Below are 9,331 nucleotides of genomic sequence, written 5' to 3'. Positions count from 1 at the left end.
TCTTTAACCTAAATGGAATGTGACCATGTAATTAATGTCAAAGGCAAGTTGGACTCCACCCCTGGCTGATTGTACTCAATTGCATTGTAAGTCCCTTTGGATAAAAGTGTCTGCTAAATGACATGTAATGTAATGTAATGACATTCAAAATGCAAATTGTACAGACATATAATCATAATTTAGCATTTACAGTGCCAACAGTACGGCTAAGGTTGCACTAGACTGTATGTGACATATATGTGATACATAATAGCATATACGAACATATTGCCCCTCATATATATGCGCATATATAATATATGTACCTATATAAATATTAAAACTAACTACCTCTATATGCAGATGATATACAGTGCATAACAAATTTACTAGACCACCACAGCCACAGCTGCCCTATGTTAACAGCATTGGTAATTATCAAAATCATTTTTATGTTGGTTAATACACCAGTATGTAGAACCTCTTGAACCAAAATTATATTTTCAATGCCAAAATGTAATTAGGGCCCGAGCCACAAATTCATGCGAGGAACCTATTGTTATCCTTCAGATTAATTATATTGGGGGTTATTATTTATGTATTGGGGAGTTAACGTTGCTCAATATAGCGCCCCCTGATGTGAAACGTGGATGGAGCACGCCAAGTGCGCCGAATTTCACGAGACTTTGTGGGAAGATGTTATAGCCAAAGACGAACCAAAGAAAAAAAGTCCACTGGGAAGTCGTCCGTTTTGAATTTGGCGTCCATCTTGGCGATTTGCACGCTTCATAAATGAACAAACTCGCCTGAGTGCGTTTATCGTACGGATTATTGTCCATGAATTTTCAAATTTACTGTTTTTTCAAAAAAAACAAAAACAGAATAGTAAAGCAGATTATTATTTCTTGATTAAGGTGGTCTAACAAATTTGCTAAGCACTGTATATTATATCACCAAATAGGTGACATAGACGCTCAACTGGGGTATATGGCTGGTAATGGAACTCCTGTTTGACGGTAGACGGATAGTGGCTATTTGTTTCTATTAAAGTTTGTAAGAACAACTCCTGTGTGATTGTGTGAGGGATAGCTAAAACCTGAGAAAACACTTTCATGGTCTTTGAAAGCCCTCATTCTGCTGACAAAATTATGACAATCTCTGGTCAGTCATGAGCTCCCAGTTCAAAGAAATCACTCATTCAAAGGCCCAGACAAAAATAAAACACACATATTAGTAAGAAATGCAAATTTTGTTATATTCCACATGAATAAATTGATTAAATTTTTTTTTTTTAAAAAGGCATTGTGATGTGCTCACTGTGTATTTGCTGTACAGGTGTATTGTATTGTATTGATGACGCCCTGTGTTGAAGTCACTAAGTAGATAATTAACAAAAAAGGGTGTTGTTTTTTGTCAGTTCAATTTGTTGTAACCCTATGTACTTTTGTCTGAATTGTGGCACATCATTTCATGCCAGGGATGTTCTAACTACTAATCACTCTTCACTCAACAAGATATACAAGATTTTTGGGCTTCGGTCTGTGGTTCAGTCACATAAAATCGACATGGTACATTCTTTTGGGGAAACATAGAGTAAACTTTGGTGAATTTAAATGTTTTTTGCTTGATTAAAAATATGGTTTAAACAAGATGTATAACAAGTAAAAATATGGGATAAGAAGTAGAAACTGATAGTGTTTCTGTTTACAACTGGAGTGTGCTATTTACAACAGGACTGTGAATGCAACACACAGACTATAGAAGCCATCCATGGTGGATGATATCCTCCTGGACTCAATGTATGTATGTGTCCCTTGGATCAAGCTCCCCACACACCTCCCCTGTGCTCCACTCTTACAAAAACCCAGGTGAGAAATGGGACGACAAGGTTGAAGGCAAAAAGGGCTGCATCAGCTCCCCGGCTTCTCAAATCCTGTGCAGAATAGCTGTGTAGGATGCTGGGGCATGTAGAAAGGGGGCTTCCCCACCAGGTCACCATCAGCCACCAGCCCACGTTCCTGAGGGAAAGGCTGGAGCACACAGGGGTGGACCACCACCTCACAGATTGGATTGTGGACACAATATGTGAGGACATGGGACTGTGTGTCTGACATGGTCGTCTGCAGCACGGTGGCCCCGAAGGGAACAGTCCTGGCTCTATTCCTCGTCGCTCTCTACACTGCAGACTTCATGATCAGGTCACCTCGTTGCCACCTGCAGAAATCTCTGTTGACTCCACAGTCATCGGACTCATCAGCGATGGGGATGAGAGGGAGTGCAGAGAACTGACAGAGGAGTTTGTGGACTGGTGCCAGCGGAACCAACACCAGATCAACTTTGGGAAACCCACAGAACTGGTGGTGGATTTCCGCAGGCAGAGACAGTGAAGAGCTCCTTCAGTGACAGGCTGCTGCACCCTTGGTGTATTTAGGAAAGGTATTGCGTGTCTTTCCTCCCTGCTGCAGGCAGACTGTACAACCAGCACTGTCAGTAGACCACACCCGCACCAAAACTGCCTCATGCCCTGTGCAACACTGTCTTCCCCAGAGTCTCTATGAAGGACTGCATATTTCCCGTCAAGTTTGTCTTTTATACTGTAAATCCCGAGCTGGGGACTTGTTACACAGAGCTCCCCCGGGCAAAAGTCGTTAGATGCCATTACTGCATAGCATTTGTTGTAAGTCTATAGTTGCATAATGAGGCATTTCAAAGCTCTTGAAAGTGGAACGTAAAAAAAACCTAGAAAAAACTCCCTTTTAACAGTAGAAGAAATCTCAGACAGAGCCAAACTTCCATCTGCCTCGACCACGCCAGTTACCTGGTACCCAAACTATTCACCCCCGTTTTCAAAAGGTTCCCCGTAAAGACGGCATCGGGTCAGGAAATATCTCTGTGCACATGGAACCTCCTGAAACGACTCAAAAAGCTGTAGTACATATGACTGTAAGTTGTGATGTAACATTACAGCAAAAAACGTTGTAGACACATTACAGATAAAATAACCGAAACAGAGACAGAATGAACCGAGCCAGAGGAAAGAAAGAGAAATAATGTCTGTTTAACTTTACGCTTTGTGCCGTTTTCGTGCATATTTAGCAACTTTTTTTTCATTTAAAAAAAGCCACTATCGACAAATCTAGAGACTCTCTAACTGTATCTACTGCAGGTGAGAAGTGTGTTAAATCTCTAAAAACAGGACGTGTTCTGGTGATATCTAGTGTCTTTTCAGGCTGACTAGTTACTTTTCGTTGACAGTAATTGGTAAAACTGTCAATGACAGCACAAGAGAGAGCTGGGAATATGACGTCATCATCATCAAGTATCACATTCTCTTATTGAGATTTTCCCACTCTGGGAGGCGTTTCCAAAAAACACCGTTTCAGGTCTCATAGAACGCCGTCTCCACCCGTTTCCGTGTGGACGGCCCCTTAAAGTGCTTTCTCCACTGTTACTCTGTATGTTGCTGGACTAAACTTTAATCTGAATCTTTTTCTTCTTATCATCAATCACAGCTACCGTCTTCAACCAGAGACTGTCCTGTAAAACACAGACTTATCAGTTGTGCTTTACAGTGAAGACTTGTTATACTGACTATGATAAGAGCAGAAGAGAATGTCAGTTGACGTACAAATGGCAGAAAATGTGGTGGTTGAGATGGATGGCTCAATGGAATGGTAAAGCCATGTTTTGTTGATCATAACCTGATGATCAGCATTGTTTCTTTTGAATTCATTAGACATGCATTTACAAAAAACCCATAAAGGTCGAAACATCATGTGATCAAAGATGTCAAAACAATCTTGGGTGTGACATATCAGGGAACTTGACTCTCTACTTTGTAAAGACATATTACTACGCATTACTTTAATCTGTGTTTGGGGATTTCTGTTGTTTTATTCTGTTCTGGTTGTTACTCTGGTCGTGACCAGAAACAATGTAACATTAACAGTAAGCTTGGTCCTGCATCTGAAAAGCAATACTGACTAACCTGTCTGAGGGAGTGTTTATAGGTATACAGCAGCAGCTCAGGGGCAGACGGGGCACAAGAAGCGGCAACATTTGATCATGCCTGCTTCTTTCTGACGATTTTTGAACCAGAGTTGGCACATGCTGTGTCTATATGTGGACATACACAATGTAGGGGTAGGGCTAAGTGGTGGAAGCTAGGGGTGAAATAGGATTGAGCTGAAGTCTTATTTGACACTTCCTTACTTGTGGTCCTCAGCAACAAAAGACTTCAATACAAATGAACAAAAGAACAATCTGGACAAAGGTTGATACGTGCCACAGAAACTTCCAATGGCATTACAATGCTCCCACATAGACTAATCCTTTAATATATGGGTGGTTCTGCAAAGTGATAACCGAGAAGCTTTCCACTTTGGTGTGTGTCAAGCTTCTCTCTTACACAAACCATTGTAGACATGTGGAAGGATGTGAAATACTTCCCTGTGTTTGGGGACAGTGCCTTTTGTCATCATGCTTATATTTCATTTTAAATGCTCAATGTGAGGCTACGCTACTCCTTGCAGACACACCTGTGACTGTTTTGTGTTTGTTTGTTTTTTTTCAAAAATCTCAAAATGCCAGGGATTCTATAGGACTCGGGGCAATAGACACATTATTTGTCATGTATTTGCATATATGAGTCTCTAAAGGGCAATTCTGATTCTTATTTACAGAAATTCACAGACAGTGTGGTTTCTAAGCTTTTCACCAATGTCTAACACATCTATCTGAAGAAGATGTGGTCATTTCCTCAAACTGGTTCAGGGACAATTTTGGCCTCAAAGATTTACACCTTCCAGAGGAAGTACATTTACATAGTGAAAACCCCTTCCTGGTCTAACTGTCAATGACATCTGATATCTGTTAGCCCTCAGGACAGAAACTATTGTAGTGGTTTGAACAATGGTTATCAATAACAGGTCTAGCGAAGATATGAAGATGTCCCAGGGGGTTCCCAGAGAAAAAAAAAAATACAATTTATACACTCTTTATTACATTATGTACACCACATGATGTTCTGAAATGCACAGTGGATTATTAAAAGATAGCGTCTAGTATGAAAAAAAACATCTTTTAATCCCTTTCTGTGACTTTGAATGAACGTAACGCAGATTAACGACGTTAATGAAAACTCACCCCCACAAGAAGATAGGAGGTTAATAAAAGATTAAGGGTGCGTTATTGTCACCGCAGGCATCATGTTGTTCGCCTCAAGGTGTCCAATTATTCTCATGTCCTGCCACATTCTTTCGGCCGCTAAATAATCCATCTTTGTTTGTTGGACATAAACTCTGGAGAAAGTTTGCAGCTACACGTTGAGGCTTCTTCTTTAAGAAGTACTCCTAAGGATTTATGCTGTAACGGAAACGATTTTGTTATTTTTTCGTTTTTCCTGGTTCCTTCTTCATTCAATGATGAAAACACACACAGCTTTTAACAGTAACTAGCTTATGTAAGAGCGGCTGCATATAAAGTACTGTAGCCATGTGTTTCCTCTTTATTGTGCAGCTAATAAACAACAAAAGCACTCAAGTCACCTTACCATCCATCCATTTATATACTACTTTATCCTCCACAGGATCCTCCTCAGTTGACATTGGGCGATAGGCGGGTTCACACCCTGGACAGTTCACCAGTCCATCACAGGTTATTAGTGATGCACGATATGAAACATTTCAACCGATAAAATCATATTTAATATAATCTGAATATAATCTGCAGTTTGTGCACGATGCAGTGGTGAAAAACTGATTTTTTAGTAGCTCTGGTCTATCTATAACAGCAAACAAGTTTTGGCTCTTCAAATGTTTATTTTTTTCCATGTCATCACACAAAAATATGTGGTCATTTGCTGTAAATAACAATAACAGTAAGGTATTTGTGGAGGTAAATATAAAATGAAATGCATTGACATGTCAACCTCAATTGCAAAAAATAATAAAAAGTCAAAAATAAAGTGAATCATCAACCAAAGGTTTGCAGAATTCATAATTCTTTGAGATTTCTGTGAGATCTTATTGTCCAAAATAAGAAAACTTAAAATGATTTCGACATTCTACTCGGTTTAAGTAGCATTTCTAGCATAGTACCTCCTGAGTAGATATTACGCGATGATTGGTCAGACTGCCAAACAGTGCCAAACTGTTAAAACAGTCCTAAAAATGTGGGTTAATCTCCAACGGTTACCAGGGAAATCTCTATATTTAACAGAGGAGTCTGGTGTATTTAGTGACAGGACTGCTGATCACGAACCCTGCCGCTGTGTTTCAGTCCAGTGACTGTGTCAGACGGAGTCTGTGCTCTAGTCATGCAGAGATGACTCAGCCCACGTTGAGTAGGTACTATTTTTAGAGTGGAAAGCCAACCTAAACCATTCCATGCAAATTCCATACAGGAAGGCCCCTGTTCACGAGCCCTGTTCTTTTTGCTGTAAGGCAGCACTGCTAGCCACTACGTCGCTATGTGGCCCTGAGAGTTAATTCTATAACAACTCTAAGTTTAATTCCCCAAAATAATCCACATACCCTGGAACCCAGATTAATTTATCGTAATCACTATGTTTAAATGAAACCACACTGGAAGCGTGATTGACGTGTTGCGTAAATACAAGAGCACAATGCCTGGAATGCTGACATTGGATTGGAGGACGTAGTCTAGCAAGGCCTGATGACTTTGCCACACCAAACTAAACTGCAGCCACAGCTCAAGAGGAGGTGTGTTGTGTTAGAAGGGCCTTCAGTTATAAAGAAGACCTCCAATACTCCAGTACTGAGTGAGTGAGAGAGAGAAATGGAGTCTTTTCAAGTTTCCTCTACAGTTGTTGTTTATCTGTCTTTTACCTTGGCATTACTTGCTCAGTGTGCATCTAGGAAACAGGGTTATGAACTGCAGAGATGTGGAGAATAAAGTGGTAGAAAATGCATGGATGGATGAATGGACGCGTCTTGGTGTTTTCAACACTGGTGCTGCTGCTGCTGTTGATCGCTCACGTGTGCGTCGCATTTATTCTCTTACTCTGCATCCTACATTCTGATCAACTCATGATTTTTTTGTTTAATCAGATGGAGAAGGGGAGAGAGAGGGAGAGGGAGAGAGAAAATTGGTGTGGGTACAGGTGCTAAAAGTGTTACACAGTGTGCTAAACTTAGCGTGGTGGAAAACATGAGTGATAATGATGAGGAGCGCCGGGCGAGGAGCCCGGGGCGTCGGCTGCTGGCCCTGCTCCAACAGAAAGAACTATTCCTACATTAAAAAGCAGGAACAAATGTTTGATTTGATTGGGCTAAACCAGAGGGTGGGCAATTATCTTCCCCAAGGGGCCACATGAGAAACAACAAATATTGTTGAGGGCCAGGCCAAATTTGAACTAATTTTAATTTAATTTGTATCTCTTTTATCTAAAAAAGCAGTAAATTGTACTGTTTTGGTGTAAATGTGGCAGCATACAAACACACACAATAAACACAATTACTAACCAACTCTATTAAAAATATCAAATTACTACACTATATAATGAATACTATGATACTATACTACTGTGGTAATAGATTCCAAGAATACACATTTAAATGTGGACTGTTTTAATTAATCTCATTACTGACAATCAAATTGATTTATTGTGTGTAACTGAATGTTCTGGTTACATGAAGAAGATTATGTAAGTTTAAATGAGTCCAATCCACCCACTTCTGTCAACACCCATATTCCTAGACACTCAGGCCGGGGAGGAGTAGCAGCCATTTTTAATACCAGACTATTAATCAACCCCAAGCCCAAACCTGGATATTCATCTTTCTTATATCCTAGTTAGAAAACACAGTCACAGTTTATCGTCCACCTGCACCTTATTTCAGAGCTTCTATCAGAGTTTCTTTTCAGCAATGTACACAGACACGTGTAAACTTTCTTTTGGCCTCAGATAATGCTCTAGTCTCTTTACTTGTCCTGTTAGATCTTAGTGTTACTTACTTATATCTTATTCAACACTATTGATCATCATATTCTATTGCAGATAATGGAGCAGAATCTTGGGATCACAGGTACTGCTCTCTGCAGGTTTAAATCATACTTATCTAATAGATTCCAGTGTGTTCATGTTAATGATAATACCTCATTGCAAACAAAAGCTAATTGTGGAGTTCGACAGGGGTCAGTGCTTGGGCCTACACTTTTTACCTCCATTAGGGAACATTATAAGAACGCACCACATACACCTTCTTTGTTATGCAGATGACACACAGCTATACTTATCAATGAGGCCGGATGAAATAAATCAGGTTGTTCAACTCTCAGAGACATTAAGTCCTGGATGATCTGTAACTTTCTACTTTCAAACTCAGACAAAACTGTGGTCATTCATTTATATATTATATATAAAAGTGCCATTACACTGTGCTTTAATAATGGGAATATGGCACGACATTTTAATTGTTATGTGCCAGTTTTCCTCTGTCATCCTGCCACTCCTTTTCGTCTCCCTCTGAGCAGGTACCCGCCTACCTCACCTGTGCTCACACCTCAATCACTCCTGAATCCATTCGTTTTGAAGTTTTGAACAAAGCAAAGTGAACATTTTCATAGTAGGTTTTTGCTTGTGTGTGCGAGAGAGAACTGATTTATGATGTGGTCCATAATTACTAATAATAATGTCCACCAAAATTGAATTGAATTGAATTGAATTGAATTGAAATGAACCCCCTGGGACCTCTTCATAGAACCCTCAGTGCTCCTAGACCTGTTATGGATAACCATTGTTAAACCTACTACAATAGTTTCTGTCCTGTGGGCTAACAGATATCAAATGTCACTGACAACTAGACCGGGAGGGGGTTGGACTATGTAAATATCACTTGGCTCCCCCGGAAGCTGTACATGGTTGAGGCTAAAATTCTCCCTAAACCAGTTTGACATCATTGGGAAGCGTAGAAACCACATTTTCAGAATCTGTAAATAACTCAAAATGCACCCTGGGAGACTTGTTAGGGTCAGGCATTAAGTTGTGATGGTGAATGTTAGGTGAAGGTGCAATAGGGGATGCATTATTATATCTCCGAATAAGAAGCAAAATAAGCCTTTTTTCTGGGGAATTGTGTTTGTTAAAAAAAAATTTTGCATGAGAAAATCTATAAGAAAAAATATCTTACGTTGCCTAAGATACTGTAGCTGATATTATCACTAAACAGGCTAAAACGATGGTTTGTATGAATGGATTGGTGTTAATGCAAATGTAAGTGTGTAGCTCTTTCCCCCCTATTTGATATTTTACTTTTACCTATAAAATCAGAACCAAGGTAAGGAGCGTAATACAAGGCAATGACAGACTGGTGACACATGGAGGAAGGGC

Source organism: Solea senegalensis, linkage group LG18, assembly GCF_019176455.1.
Source record: "Solea senegalensis isolate Sse05_10M linkage group LG18, IFAPA_SoseM_1, whole genome shotgun sequence".
NCBI lineage: Eukaryota > Metazoa > Chordata > Actinopteri > Pleuronectiformes > Soleidae > Solea > Solea senegalensis.
The sequence above is the reverse complement of the archived record's forward strand: the minus strand, read 5'-3'. Positions refer to the sequence as shown.